Source organism: Hypanus sabinus, chromosome 1 (assembly GCF_030144855.1).
Source record: "Hypanus sabinus isolate sHypSab1 chromosome 1, sHypSab1.hap1, whole genome shotgun sequence".
Lineage (NCBI taxonomy): Eukaryota > Metazoa > Chordata > Chondrichthyes > Myliobatiformes > Dasyatidae > Hypanus > Hypanus sabinus.
This window is the reverse complement of record NC_082706.1, coordinates 156,190,330-156,205,185: the sequence shown is the minus strand read 5'-3', so window position 1 is coordinate 156,205,185 and position 14,856 is coordinate 156,190,330.

Genomic DNA, 14,856 nt, shown 5'->3' with positions numbered 1-14,856 from the left:
ATTCACATGTGAAGTGCTGTGTCACTTGGATTGACCCTGAATAGATTTGAGGGAGGCGGTGCGAGAGCAGGCGAAACATTTTGGACAGTTGCCTAGAGGAGGAAATTGGTGAGCAGAGGTGAGTGGATAAGGTATTTGTAAAGAGAGTGATCCTGGTGGAAAGCCAAGGGGGTGAAAAGTGTGGTGATGGGATCCTGTTGGAAAAAGCAGACGTTGTAGAGAGTGAGATATTGGATGTAGAGGGGTGATAGGTGAGGACAAGGGAAATCCTAGGCAATACAAACAAAATGCTGGTCAGGCAGCATCCTTGGAAATCTATGGAACTCAGCATTTCAGGCAAGATCCTTCTTCAGGACTGAGAAAGAAAGGACCTTATTCTTGGTATGACTGGGGGGAAGGAGGGTTTAAGGATGAGGGCAGATATATGGGAAATCAAAATTTAAAGTAAATTTATTATCAAAATACATACATGTTACCATATGCTACCTTGAAATACATTTTCTTGCAGGCACTTACAAGAGAAAAAGAAACAAAATAGAATTTTATTAAAAACTATACATAAAAAGGCAAGAACGGGCAAACCACCAATGTACTAAAGACAAACTGTACAAATAAAAATGATATGGAGAACTTGAGTTGTAAAGAAACATTGAAAGTTAGTCTGTAGATCATAGAAGCAGTTCAGAGTGGTGGTGAATGAAGTTTTCTACGGTGATAGTTGTGGGGTGATAACTCTTCTTGAAGTAGGATCAAAGGTTATGTATGTCCTGCTCAGTGGCAATAGAGAGAAGAAGAGTGCACAGCCTGGATTGTGGAGATCTTTGATGATGGATGCTGCTTTCTTGTGCCAGCGCTCCATGTAAATATACCTAATGGTAGGGAGGGATTTGCCTGTGATGGACTGGGCTTCATCCACAACTTTCTGTTGCCTTTTTAGTCCTGGGCACTGGTGTTTCCATACCTGTCTCAGCCTTCACTCTCATCTCTTTATACTAGCTTTCTTCCCTCTACACCTTCGAGCCTGATGCAGGGTCAGGACCTGAAACATCAACCATCCATTTGCCTTCACGGGTGCTTCTTGACCAACTGAACTCCATCAATATTTTGTTTTTTTGCTCTAAGTTCCTGCACCTACAGTCCCATGTGTTCTATATTTTTGCTCTTCTCCAAGGATCATCACCTTGTCATGGTAGAGAGGCTTGTGATTTTCTGAGATCTGGAGAGCAAAGCTGTCTAGAGTTTAATCATCCAGCGCTTAACTTCTGGTAGGGTTACCCATATTGGTAAGGTTAAGATGGAGTTTACAGACTCTGACCAAGACCTCAACAGTAAAGTTAGTGGAAGATGATGGCACATGACGATAGTAGTGAAGGCAAAAGAAGGCTGCAATAGTAAAGGGTCCATAGTCATCTTGCATGCCATGACACTGGATGCTGACTTAAAGCTGTCAAGGTCTGTACTGTGGCTGCCAATGCATCCCCCCTCTCCACAGTAAACAAAGTCACCTACAGGCATCCTCTCGTAAGGGAACCCACCCACCTAATATAATTTTCCCCAAACATGTAGTGAAAGCTTTTTCACAGTAGTCTAAGTGCATCAGCTTTTCACCCCATTAATGTGTCTCCTATTATTTCAGTATTGTTCTCCCCATGACTGAGTGGCTTTCCTCCAGGTGCTCCAGTTCCCTCCCACACTCCAAAGACATGCAATTAGAGATGGTGAGGTGTGGGTATGCTATATTGGTGCTGGAAGTGTGGTAACACTAATGGGCTGCCCAACACAATCCTCACTGATTTGATTTGATGCAAACAACACAATTCATGGTATGTTTTGATGTACATGTAACAAATAAAACTAACCTAACTTTTTTTTCATTTCAGTGATGATGATGGCATTTCAATCCTCCCTGTCATCATTCAGTATTAAACGGATATTGTAGTGTCTTCTATTGTGAAAACTGATGCTGTTCCTTCATCACCTTTCAAGGCAATGGCTGAGACAGGGTCTAGGTAAGTAATCGAAGGAACAAGGTGATAAGGAGGACGGTGGGCAGATGGAGCTGGTTGGGGGAAGGGAGGTGTTGTTGCAAGACAGAGGCTGATGGGTGAAAAATGGAAACAGGTAAGGGAAGGGTGATGGCAAGATGAAATCCAGATAGATAGCCATGTAGATGATAGGCAGATGGAGACAGGAAAGATGACTAAAGGAAGAGAGATCCCAGGTGGAAAGGTAGCTCTGGCAATCAGTGGGTTGATCATACAAAAGGATTTTAGATCACATTGATAAGGAAAATATGAATTTGAACCACGTGACTGAGAAGGAGGTGTGGAATTGTAATAATAAATTCTTGAGTTTTTTTAGTTCAAAAGTGTTATTTGTCTGTTTACTTTCTGAGCAAGAAATGATATGAAGCATTATGGAAAGCCTAACCTGAGAATTTAAAATATCCCATCACCTTGAAAATAAAACAAATAATTTCTAGCAAGTCATTTCATTTAATTCTGATCTTCAAAGTTTGTTTTAGAGTTCAAGTAACCTCTTTGTGACTGAACTTTACAGCACGTATGATGTCATTACATAACTTGCATACCTAAAGTTTAACTAATTGATAATATCCATTCTCCCACACATGGGAAAGTGAGTAGAGGTTTGTTGTATCATAGACAAAGTAAACTGGTTGAAGGACATGGGGAGTAGCTGCATACTTATAATGTTCTTTCACAAACCCATACTGACAGTTACACCATCTGCCTTCCTCAGAGATTTGTCACTATTTTGGATGACTTGCAAGGCATGAACCTCACTAATGGGTCCGAACAAATCTAATCACAGTGCAGCCTGGAGTAAAGCAAGGCTTTGTCATCTCACAATCCTCTTTTTCAATCATCCTTGTTACAACTCTCACCTCACCCTCAACAAGCTTCCCTACTTGTTAGAGTTAAATCTTCAGGGTGAATGAGAAGCTGTTCAATCTTTGTCACCTCAAAACGAGGCAGGGGATCATACTGACTTCAATCATTCATTTATACTGCACAGATGATTCTTGCACACGTGGAGATCGGAGGACAATGCTGGGCATTCTTTTTCATTTCCCCCCCCCCACCCCGTTGGACAGAAAGTATGTACACCAGGCTCAAGGACAGTTTTTACCCCACTGTTGTAAGACAATTGAATGGACTTCTTAGAGTCATAGAGTCATAGAAAAGTACAGCATAGGAACAGGCTCTTCAGCCCAGCTAGTCAATGCCAAATTATTTGAACTGCTAACTTCCATCAGCTTGCACCTGAACCAAAGCCCTCCATACTCCTATCATCCATGTACCTATCTGAACTTCTCTTAAATGTTGAGATCAAGCTTGCCTGCACCACTTGTGCTGTCAGCATGTTCCATACTCTCACAACCCTCTGAGCGAAAATGTTTTCCCCTCATGTTCCCCTTAAACTTTTCACCTTTCACCCTTAACCGATGACCTCCAGTTGTAGTCTCACCCAACCTCAGAGGAAAAACCCTGCTTGCATTTACCCAATCTATACTCCTTATAATTTCGTATACCTTTATCAAATCTCCCCTCAATCTTCTACGTTCCAAGTAATAAAGTCTCAATCTATTCAATCATTCCAGGTTCTCTAGTCCTGGCAACATCCTTGTAGATTTTCTCTGTACTCTTTAAATCTTTTTTACATCTTTCCTGTAGGTAGGTGACCAAAACTACAACACTCCAAGTTAGGCCTCATCAACGTCTTATACAACTTCAACACAACATCCCATCTCCTGTTCTCAATACTTTGATTTATGAAGGACAATGTGCCAAAAGCTTTCTTTAAGACACTATCTACCTGTGCTGCCTCTTTCAGTGAATTATGGACCTGTATTCCCAGATCTCTTTTTCCACCGCACTCCTCAGTGCTCGACCATTCTCTGTGTAAGGACATCTCCTAATCTGACCTACCAAAGTGCAGCACCTTGCGCTTGTCTATATTAAATTGCATCTGCCATTCTTCCAGCTGGTCCAGATCCCGCTGCAATCTCTGATAGTCTTCCTTGCTATCCACTATGACTGAAACTACTTGACCAACCTCCCATGTGGAACCTTGTCAAATGCTTTGCTGAAGTCCATGTAAACAACATCCACTGTCTTGCCATCATCAACTTTCCTGGTAACTTCCTCAAAAGACTTTATAAGATTGGTTAGACATGACCTACCATGCACAAAACAACGCTGTCTATCTTTAATCTGCCCATGTCTATCCAAATACTCATACAGTTATACTTCCTATAACTTTCCCACTGTTCATGTCAGGTTCATCAGACTATAATTTACTAGTTTATTTTTAGAGCCGTTCTTATACAGTGGAGCAACATTAGCTATCCTCCTATACCTCATCTGGCACTAAGGATGATTTAAATATCTCTGTTAGGGTCCCGACAATTTCTGCACGTGCCCCCCCCCCCCCATTGGGTGCAAGGGAACACCTTGTTAGGCTCTGGAGATTTATCTACTCTAATTTGCCTCAAGCAGCAGACACCTTTTCGTTTGTAATCTGTATAGGGTACAGTAAATTGAACTTGTAGAAAAAGTTGGACTTCTCCCCTAGAATCTATCTCATCTTGGCTTTACACCATATTGTCTGTTTGTTGTGCAGTTTCTCTGTAAGTGTAACACCATGCTCCACATTATGTTCACTTTTTCCTCGATGTGAAATGACTCTGCAGAACAGAGTTTTTTACTGACGTTGCCTAGCCTGCTGGGTTCCTCCTGCACTTTGTGTGTGTTGTACATGTAACAGTAATAAACCAATGACCGACCATCAATTAGTAATTACCGATTACCTCAGGACCTTTCTCTCAGTGAATGCACCTCTGAACTAACTCCAATGCACCAGCATTTCCTTTGCCAACTGAGAAAACAAGCCATCTTTAAGTTTGCTGATGGCACCACTGTTCTGGGCCAAACCAAAGGTGGTGATGATTCAGCATAGAGGAGGGAGATTGAGCTCTGGCTGAGTGGTGCCACAACAATGTCTCACTCAATATCGGCAAAACCAAAGAACTGATTATTGACTTTAGGAGGAGAAACCGGAGGTGCAGGAGCCAGTCCTCAGTGTCAGAATCAAGATTGTTTAATGTCATTTCCAGTACAAAAGTGTAAAGGAGAACAAAGTAATTGTTAATCCAGATCTGATGCAGCCCAAAAAACACAATAAGATAGAGAACATGATAATAATAACACAATAAGTATAAATACATAAGATAGCTTATATACATTGATTGTTGTATATCCATAAAGTGACACTAGGCACAGGGGTGTCTGTATATAAAGTGACTGATAGGAAATGATTAAGTAGAGGTGGTTGGGAGTGTGAAGGGTGGGTTATTGGGTGCAGGTGTTGATCAGCCGTTCTACATTGGGAAAGTAACTGTTTTGAGTCTGGTGGTGGTGGTATGTTTACTAAGTAGCCTCCTCCCTGAGTGAAGTGGGACAAATAGTCTATGAGCAGAGTGGGAGTGATTCTGCATAACGTCACTGGCTCTTTTCTGCACCTTTCTATATATGTCCTTGATGGCAGGTCGGTTGCTGGTGCTGGTGATGCATTGGGCAGATTTAACTACCAGTTGTACAGCAGTGCAGTTTGCATGCCATGCAGTGATGCAGCTTGTTAGCAAGCTCTCTACTGCACATCTGTAGAAGGACCTAGGTGTAGAGGTGCATAGTCCAACTCTCTTTAGCCACCTCAGAAAGCAGAGGCATTTGTGAGCTTTTCTAATAGTGTGGAGTTTCTTCTGGGACCACTAGAGGTTGAGCGAGATGTGTACTCCCAGGAGTTTGAAACCGCTTGCCGTATCCACTGCATGCCATCAATATAAAGAGTGGTGCGAGTTATCTTGAAGTTGATAATCATCTTTTTCGGGTATATGGCCATGCAGTGGTGTGTGAGCACAGTGTAGAGCAATGGGCTCAGCACGCAGCCCTGCAGGCACTGGACTGAGGTTGATGGGGAGGGAGGAGCTGTTGTGCATCCTGACTGTCTGAGGTCTGTTGGTTTGGAAGTCCACCAGCCAGTTGCACAGTGGTGTTTTAGACCAGGGAATAGAAATTTGTTCACCAAAGTCTGTGGGACAGTAATGCTGAATGCTGAACTGAAATCCAGAAACAGACATGTGTCCTTGTTTTCCAGATTTGTCAGGGCCAGATGTATGGTATCTGTCGTAGAGCAACAAATCAAAATCCGAATCAAGTTCAAAATCATCTGAAGTTTGTTGTTCTGTGGCTGCTGTACGGTGCAATACATACTAATAAAAGCTATAAATTACAATAAGAAAATAAATTGAATTAAACAAGCAGGGCAAAAAGAGAGCAGAAAAGAAAAAAACAAAGTAGTGAGGTAGTGTAAATGGTTCATTGTCATTCAGAAATATGATAATGGAGGGGAAGAAGCTGTTCCTAAAATGCTGAGTGTGTGTCTTCAGACTCCTGTTCCTCCTCCCTGATGGTAGCAATGAGAAGAAGGCATGTCCTGGCTGATGGAGCTCATTAATGATGGATGCTGTCTTTTTGAGGCATCGCCTTTTGAAGGTGTCCTTGAAGGTTAGTGCCCATGATGGAGCTGACTGAATTTATAACTTCCTGCATCTTTTTCCGATCCTGTGCTGTGGTGGCTCCATACCAGATGGTGAATTGATCAGTTGTAATGTTCTCAACAGTACATCTGTGGAAATTCGCTAGAATCTTTGATGACATACCAAGTCTCCTCAAACTGTCAATGAAATGTAGTTGCTGTCATGCCTTCTTTGTTAATTTCATCAATATGTTATGCTCAGAATAGATCTTCAGAGCCGTTGATGCCCAGGAACTTGAAATTTCTCACCTTTTTTACTGCTGATCCCTCGATGAGGACTGGTGTGTGTTCCTTTGACTTCCCCTGCCTGAAGTCCACACTCAATTCCTTGGTCTTACTGACATTGAGTGCAATGTTGCTGTTATGACACCACTCAACCAGCTGATCTATCTTATTCCTCTACTCCTCATCACCATCTGAAATTCTGCCAACAATAGTTGTTTCATCAGCAAATTTATAGATGGCATTTGAGCTGTGCGTTGCCACTCAAGAATGGGTGTGGAGAGAGTAGAGCAGTGGGCTAAGCATACATCGTTAAGGTGCACCAGTGAGGAAGAGGTATTATTTCTAATCCGCACTGACTGTCATCTCCCAGTGAGGAAGACAAACATCCAGTTGCAGAACGAGGTAGAGAGGATCAGAGGTGGAGAGGTTCAACAATTTTATATTCATCAACATTGTCATTTCAGATGATCTGTCCTGGGTCCTGCACATATGTGCCACTACAAAGAAGGCATCTCAGCACCTCTACTTTCTTAGAAGTCTGCACAGGTACAGAATGTCTTCTAAATCTTTGACAAACTTCTAGAGGTGTGCAGGAGAGAATATACTGACTGTTTGCATCACAGCCTGGTATGGAAACACCAAAGTCCTTAAACAGAAAAACCTACAAAAATAGCTGGTTCAGCCCAGTCCAGCACAGATAAAGCCCCTTCCACCACCGAACACATCTATGAGGAGCACTGTCACAGGAAATAAGTAAACATAATCAAAGACTCCCACCATCCAGTTCATGCTCATTTCTTTCTGCTGCCAGTAGAAAGGAGTTACAGGAGCCTCAAGTCCCATACCATCAGGTTCAGGAATAGTTGTTACCCCTCAGTCATCAGGCTCTTAAGCCAGAGAGGATAACTTCACTTACCCCAGCACTACACTGATTCCACAACGTATGGACTCCTTCATTCATTCATTCATTCATTCATTATTTATGTATGTATGTATGTATGTATGTATGTATGTATGTATGAATAAATGTATTTATTTATGTATTTGTTTATTTATTCTTTTTGTATTTACACAGATTGTTGTCTTTTGCACATTGGTTGTTTTCTGACTTTGTTACACATGGTTTTCCATTGATTCTATTGTGTTATTTTATATTTATTGTGTAGACCAACAAGAAATTAAATCTCAGGGTAGTATGTGGAGAACAGACAAGTTAGAAAAGTGTTTAATTGGAGTAAGGGGAATTATGAGTCTATCAGGCAGGAAATTGGAAGCTTAAATTGGAAACAGATGTTCTCAGGGAAAAGTACGGAAGAAATGTGGCAAATGTTCAGGGGATATTTGTGTGGAGTTCTGCATAGGTACTTTCCAACGAGACAGTGAAGTTATGGCAGGGTACAGGAACCATGGTGTACAAAGGCTGTAATAAAATTAGTCACGAAGAAAAGAAAGGCTTACAAAGGGTTCAGAGAGCTAGGTAATGATAGAGATCTAGAAGAGTATAAGGCTACCAGGAAGGAGTTTAAGAAGGAAATTAGGAGAGCCAGAAGGGGCCATGAGAAGCCCTTGGCGGGCAGGATTAAGGAAAACCCCAAAACCCGTGAAAGAATAGGACCTATCATGTATGACAGTGGGAATGTGTGTATGGAACTGGACGAAATAGCAGAGGTACTTAATGAATACCTTACTTCAGTATTCACTATGGAAAAGGATCTTGGTGATTGTAGTGATGACTTGCAACAGATTGAAAAGCTTGAGCATGTAGATATTAAGAAAGAGGATCTGCTGGAGCTTTTGGAAAGCATCAAGATGCATAAGTCGCCAGGACCGGACAAAATGTACTGTGGGAGATGAGGGAGGAGATTGCTGAGCCTTCGGCAAAGATCTTTGAATCATCAGTGAGGTTGGTGAGGTGAGGTTAATAATATGATGGTGAGGTTCTGGAGAATTGGAGCATTGCGGATGTTGTTCCCTTATTCAAGAAAGGGAGTAGAGATAGCCCAGGAAATTATAGACCAGTGAGTTTTACCTCAGTGGTTGGTAAATTGATGGAGGAGATCCTGAGAGGCGGGATTTATGAACATTTGGAGAGGTATAATATGATTAGGAGTAGTGAGCATGGCTTTGTAAAGGGCAGGTCGTGCCCTATGAGCCTGATTGAATTTTTTGAGGATGCGACTAAACACGTTAATGAAGAAAGAGCAGTAGAGGTACTGCATATGGATTTCAGCAAGGCATTTGATAAGGTACCCCCTGCAAGGCTTACTGAGAAAGTAAGGAGACATAGGATCCAATGGGACATTGCATTGTGTATCCAGAACTGGCTTGCCCAGAGAAGGCAAAGAGTGGTTGTAGATGGGTCATATTTTGCATGGAAGTCGGTCACCAGTGGAGTGCCTCAGAGATCTGTTCTGGGAACCTTACTCTTTGCAATTTTTATAAATGACCTGGATGAGGAAGTGGAGGGATGGGTTAGTAAGTTTGCTGATGACACAAAGGTTGGAGGTGTTTTGGATAGTATGGAGGACCATCAGAGGTTAGAGCGGGACATTGATAGGGTGTAAAACTGGGCTGAGAAGTGGCAGATGGAGTTCAACCCAGATAAGTGTTAAGTGGTTCATTTTGGTAGGTCAAATATGATGGCAGAATATAGTATTAATGGTAAGACTCTTGGCAGTGTGGAGGATCAGAGGGATCTTGGAGTCCGAGTCCATATGATGCTCAAAGCAACTGTGCAGATTGACTCTGTGGTTAAGAAGGCATATGATGTATTGGCCTTCATCAATTGCTGAACTGATTTTAGGAGCCGAGAGGTAATGTTGCAGCTATATAGGACCCTGGTCAGACCCCACTTGGAGTACTGTGCTCAGTTCTGGTCGCCTCACTACAGGAAGGATGTGGAAGCCATAGAAAGGGTGCAGAGGAGATTTACAAGGATGTTGCCTGGATTGGGGTGCATGCTTTATGAGAATAGGTTGAGTGAACTCGACCTTTTCTTCTTGGAGCGAAGGAGGATGAGAGGTGACCTGATAGAGTTGTACAAGATGATGAGAGGCATTGATTGTGTGGATAGTCAGAGGCTTTTTCTCAGGGCTGAAATGGTTGCCACAAGAGGACACAGGTTTAAGGTGCTGTGGGAGTAGGTACAGAGGAGATGTCAGAGGTAAGTTTTTTTACTCAGAGAGCGGTGAGTGCATGGAATGGGCTGCCAGCAATGGTGGTGGAGCCAGATATGATAGGCTCTTTTAAATAGGTACATGGAGCTTAATAGAGGGCTCTAGGTAATCCTAGTAATTTCTAAGTTCGGGACATGTTCGGCACAACTTTGTGGGCCGAAGGGTTTGTATTGTGCTGTAGGTTTTCTATGTATCTATGTTTCTATGAGGACGTATATGTACTTTGATAATAAAGTGACTTTGAACTTTTATATCTGAAATCCTGAAAAATCACTCTACTCTGAAGTTTCTGGAAGAACAGATTAAACATAATCAAAAACACCCTCAAAGTCCTTAACAGTTCAAGAAGAAAACACCCTTACCAGATTATGGGCAACCCAAAAATATGATTGCTTGAAATGTACCAACCATGAAGGCATCAAGTTCCATTCTCCAACAAGCCATTCTCCTGCCCTACGTTGATCAACACGCAGCAACACAAACAAAATGCTGGAGGAACTCAGCAGGCCAGACAGCATCTATGGAAAAGAGTACAGTTGACGTTTCAGGCCAAAATCCTTCAGCAGGACTGGATAGGAAACAAATTATCCTCAGTCCTGAGAGAATGGTTAAAGACAACAAGGTAAACACTATTTTTCAAATGGGTACTTGCCCTGCCAGAGGGTTTCGGCTTGAAATGTTGACTGTACTCTTCTCCATAGATGCCGCCTGGCCTGACTTCCTCCAGCATTTTGTGTGTGTTGCTCGGATTTTCTGCATCTGTACATTTTCTCTTCAAAACACAGAATTGGATAGGAAGCAGATTATCCTCAGTCCTGAGGAAATGCTTAAAGAGAATATGGTGAACTCTATTTTTCAAATGGGTACTTGTTTTAAAATACAAGAGATAGACATAGATAGAACAGTACAGCACAGTACAGGCCCTTCGGCCCACAATGTTTTGCTGACCCTCAAACCCTGCCTCCCATATAACCCCCTACCTTAAATTCCTCCATATACCTGTTTAGTAGTCTCTTAAACTTCACTAGTGTATCTGCTTCCACCGCTGACTCAGGCAGTGCATTCCACGCACCAACCACTCTTTGAGTGAAAAACCTTCTCTAATATCCCCCTTGAACTTCCCTCCCCTTACCTTAAAGCCATGTCCTCTTGTACTGAGCAGTGGTGCCCTGGGGAAGAGGTGCTGGCTGTCCACTCTGTCTATTCCTCTTAATATCTTGTACACCTCTATCATGTCTCCTTTCATCCTCCTTCTCGCCAAAGAGTAAAGCCGTAGCTCCTCCCTTAATCTCTGATCATAATCCATATTCTCTAAACCAGGCAGCATCCTGGTAAATCTCCTCTGCACCCTTTCCAATGCTTCCACATCCTTCCTATACTGAGGCGGACACAGTACTCCAAATGTGGCCTAACTAGAGTTTTATACAGCTGCATCATTACATCGTGTCTCTTAAACTCTATCCCTCGACTTATGAAAGCTAACACCCCATAAGATTTCTTAACTACCCTATCTACCTGTGAGGCAACTTTCAGGGATCTGTGGACATGTACCCGCAGATCCCTCTGCTCCTCCACACTACCAAGTATCCTTCCATTTACTTTATATTCTGCCTTGGAGCTTGTCCTTCCAAAGTGTACCACCTCACACTTCTCCAGGTTGAACTCCATCTGCCACTTCTCAGCCCACTTCTGCATCCTATCAATGTCTCTCTGCAATCTTTGACAATCCTCTACACTATCTACAAAACCACCAACCTTTGTGTCGCCTGCAAACTTGCCAACCCACCCTCTAACCCCACATCCAGGTCGTTAATAAAAATCACAAAAAGTAGAGGTCCCAGAACAAATCCTTGTGGGACACCACTAGTCACAACCCTCCAATCTGAATGCACTCCCTCCACCACGACCCTCTGCCTTCTGCAGGCAAGCTAATTCTGAATCCACCCGGCCAAACCTCCCTGGATCCCATGCCTTCTGACTTTCTGAATAAGCCTACCGTGTGGAACCTTATCAAATGTCTTACTAAAATCCGTGTAGATCACAACCACTGCACTACCCTTATCTATATGCCTGGTCACCTCCTCAAAGAACTCTATCAGGCTTGTTAGGCATGATCTGCCCTTCACAAAACCATGCTGAGATTCTGTAGATGTTGGAAATCCAGAGCAACACATACAAGATGCTGGAGGAACTCAGCGGATCAGGCAACATCTCTCAGTAAACAGTTGACGTTTAGGGCCAAAACACTTCATCAGGACTGGGAAGAAAGGGGAGAGATGACATGTGGCTGTGGATGGAGGGAGTGGAAGGAATACAAGCTGGCAAATGACAGGTGAATCCAGGTGAAGGGGGAAGTGGGTGAGTCGCAAAGTGGGATGAAGAAAGATGGTGGGAGACGGTATATGGAAGAGGTGAAAGTTTGCAGATGATAGGAAGATAGGTGGAGGTGCAGTAGTTTTGAGGAAACTGGGAGACTACAGAAGGACTTAGACAGATTAGGAGAATGGCAAAGAAGTGGCAGATGGAAAACAGTATTAGGAAGCGTATGATCATGCACTTTGGTAGAAGAAATGAAAGGGTTGACTATTTTCTAAACGGGAAGAAAGTTCAAAAATCTGTGGTGCAAAGGGATTTGGGAGTCCTTGTGCAGGATTCCCTAAAGATTAATTTGCAGGTTGAGTCTGCGGTGAGGAAGGCAAATGCAATGTTAGCATTCATTTTAAGAGGATGAGAATATAAAAGCAAGGATGTAATGTTGAGACTTTGTAAAAACACTGGTTAAGCCTCTCTTGGAATATTGTGAGCAGTTTTAGGCTCCTTATCTTAGAAAAGGATGTGCTCAAACTGGAGAGATCCAAAGGAGGTTCACAAAAATGATTCCATGATTTAACTGCTTGTCATGTGAATTGTGTTTGATGACACTGGACTGTATTCACTGGAATTTAGTAAAATGAGGGGTGACCTCATTGAATGGTGAAAGGCCTTGATAAAGTGAATGTGGAGAGGGTGTTTCCAATGGTGGCAGTGTCTAAGACCAGAGGACACAGCCTCAAAATAGGACATCCTATTTGAACGGAAATGACGAGGAATTTCTTTAGCCAAGTGGTGAATCTCTGGATTTGTTGCCATAGGCAGCTGTGGAAGACAAATCTTTAGGTATAATTAAGGCAGAGATTGATAGATTTTTGATTTGTCAGGGCATGAAGAGATATGGGAGGGGGAGGCAGGAGGGATCCGATAGGACAGGACTGTGGACCATGGGAGGGCACCAGAGAGAGGTGATGGGCAGGTGAGAAAGAAGGCCTAAGAGGAGAGCCATAATGGGGAATTGAAAAACAGAGAAGGGAAAAGGGGGAGAAATCAATGTTCATGTTATCTGTTGATCCCACATAGGACTCTTCAACCCACAGAACTGGATGGGAAGTAAATTACCCTCAATCGTAAACACAAGAGATTCTGCAGAAACTGGAAGTCCAGAGCAACATATAATTCTGCAGATGCTGAGAATTCCAGCATTTTATGTCACATCATGGTGTTAGTGGTGGAAACCAATTTAATCCAATGTTAATTCAAAATGAAGTTAAGGTAAATTTCTTTAAAGCAGGCATAGGTACCAATCCAACCAGTTCCTCAGCATTTCTGTCTAACTGACATTTGCACCATATGCTTTTCATTCCAATTTTTAGCTTTGCTTTCTTCACTCTTTTGAATTTGTTTATTTTCTGCTACAGGTACTCACATTTCCATACAGATCATCTGTAACTAGCAAGCCTTCATCACCTCTTCTTAGTCAGCACCACTATCATTTGCATCAGTGAGTCTCCTTGGTGTCCTCCTTATCTCCTGCTATTTACAGTGTGCTCATGTCCTAACTATTCCACCTTCTGATAAGACCTGAAAAGCTAAATCTGCTTCTTTTCCTTCTTGTGCTGCATGACCTTGTATCTTATAAAGTAAAATTGGATAGGTATATGGACAGGAAAGGAATGGAGGGTTATGGGCTGAGTGCGGGTCAGTGGGACTAGGTGAGAGTAAGCGTCCGACACGGACCTGAAGGGCCGAGATGGCCTGTTTCCGTGCTGTAATTGTTATATGGTTATGTTATATCTGCAATGTGTTTTTTTCTCTTTTCACTCTACCATTGGAGTCCTAATTGTGCATTAACATCCAAGTGTAAAAATGCCAGTAAATGGGCAGCATCCAAAAGTCATTATTGCCTAATTCTATCCACCACTCTCATGCTATCATACTCTTCTTATCTTACTCTGTTTATATTTGTAGAGTTCCTCCTTCCCTGCATCACCACCATGGTTTTACTTTTTTTAAGGAACAGAAGCAAAAGTAGCTTGCACAACTGCTCATGCCTACTCTGTCATTCAATAAGATCATGAACGAGATAGCTCAATGCTTTATTGATCCCAAAGGAAATTACAGCATCACAGTAGCATTACAAGTGCACAGATATACAAATATACAAGTATTAGAAGAGAAGTAAGAAAGAATAAAAATAAGCTACCTCAAACAGTCTAATAGGAAGGAGTCATCACTTTTCTGTCTATAGTTTGACTCATTATAGGGCCTAATGGCCAAGGGGAAGAATGACCTCATATAACGCTCTTTGGAGCAGCATAGTTGTCTTAGTCTATTACTAAAAGTGTTTCTCTGTTCAACCAAGGTGGCATGCAGAGGGTGAGAAACATTGTCCAGAATTGCCAGGATTTTCCATAGGGTCTTCTCTTCTACCACAGCCTCCAGTTTGACCTCTACAACAGAGCCCGCCTTTCTAATCAGTTTATTGAGCCTGTGGGCGTCACTCGTATTGATGCCATTGCCCCAG